Genomic DNA, 725 nt, shown 5'->3' on the forward strand with positions numbered 1-725 from the left:
GGAAGGACGGGATGGTCCCGTACAGCGAGGCGAAACGCCTGATCACGGCGGCTGTATTTGAAGATGATGCTATCGTGTACGTCAAGGGACGTGAAAACGAACGTGGCTATGGAACTTGCTTCTGGACGGAAAACGAGAACGCATGTACATTAGAGACATTAGACGCAGTGTACGCAGACATGGAATCATTGACTACTCTGGATGTTCCTAATACTATTCGATGTGGACAACATATTAAGATCTGCGCGTTACAAAATGTATTTAAAATATATAACTGGTGGTTGCAAAAGAATTTTTAAATAAAAATACGTTAACGTATTGATTACTTATTTCTTTTTCTCTTCCTTTGTAATACATATACTTGTACGTTTGAACGTGTATGTGCGAACGTATATGTATAGATGTGTATGTATGATCGTGAATGTATGAACGTGTATGTATTAACGTGTATGTATGAACGTGTACATATAAACGTGTACGTATGAACGTGTATGTATGAACGTGTATGTATGTATTAACGTGTATGTACGAACGTGCATTTACGAACGTGTATGTACGAACGTGTATGTATAAACGTGTACGTATAAACGTGTATGTATGAACGTGTATGTATGAACGTGTAAGTATGAACGTGTATGTATGAACGTGACATGTTCGATCTGACAGTGCATACGAGGTGTGATCAAAAAGTAAGGTGACTTTTTGAATTTCGCGCGCTCTGTACA

The sequence above is a fragment of the Trachymyrmex cornetzi genome, unplaced genomic scaffold (assembly GCF_001594075.2).
Source record: "Trachymyrmex cornetzi isolate Tcor2-1 unplaced genomic scaffold, Tcor1.1 scaffold438, whole genome shotgun sequence".
In the NCBI taxonomy this organism is placed as follows: domain Eukaryota; kingdom Metazoa; phylum Arthropoda; class Insecta; order Hymenoptera; family Formicidae; genus Trachymyrmex; species Trachymyrmex cornetzi.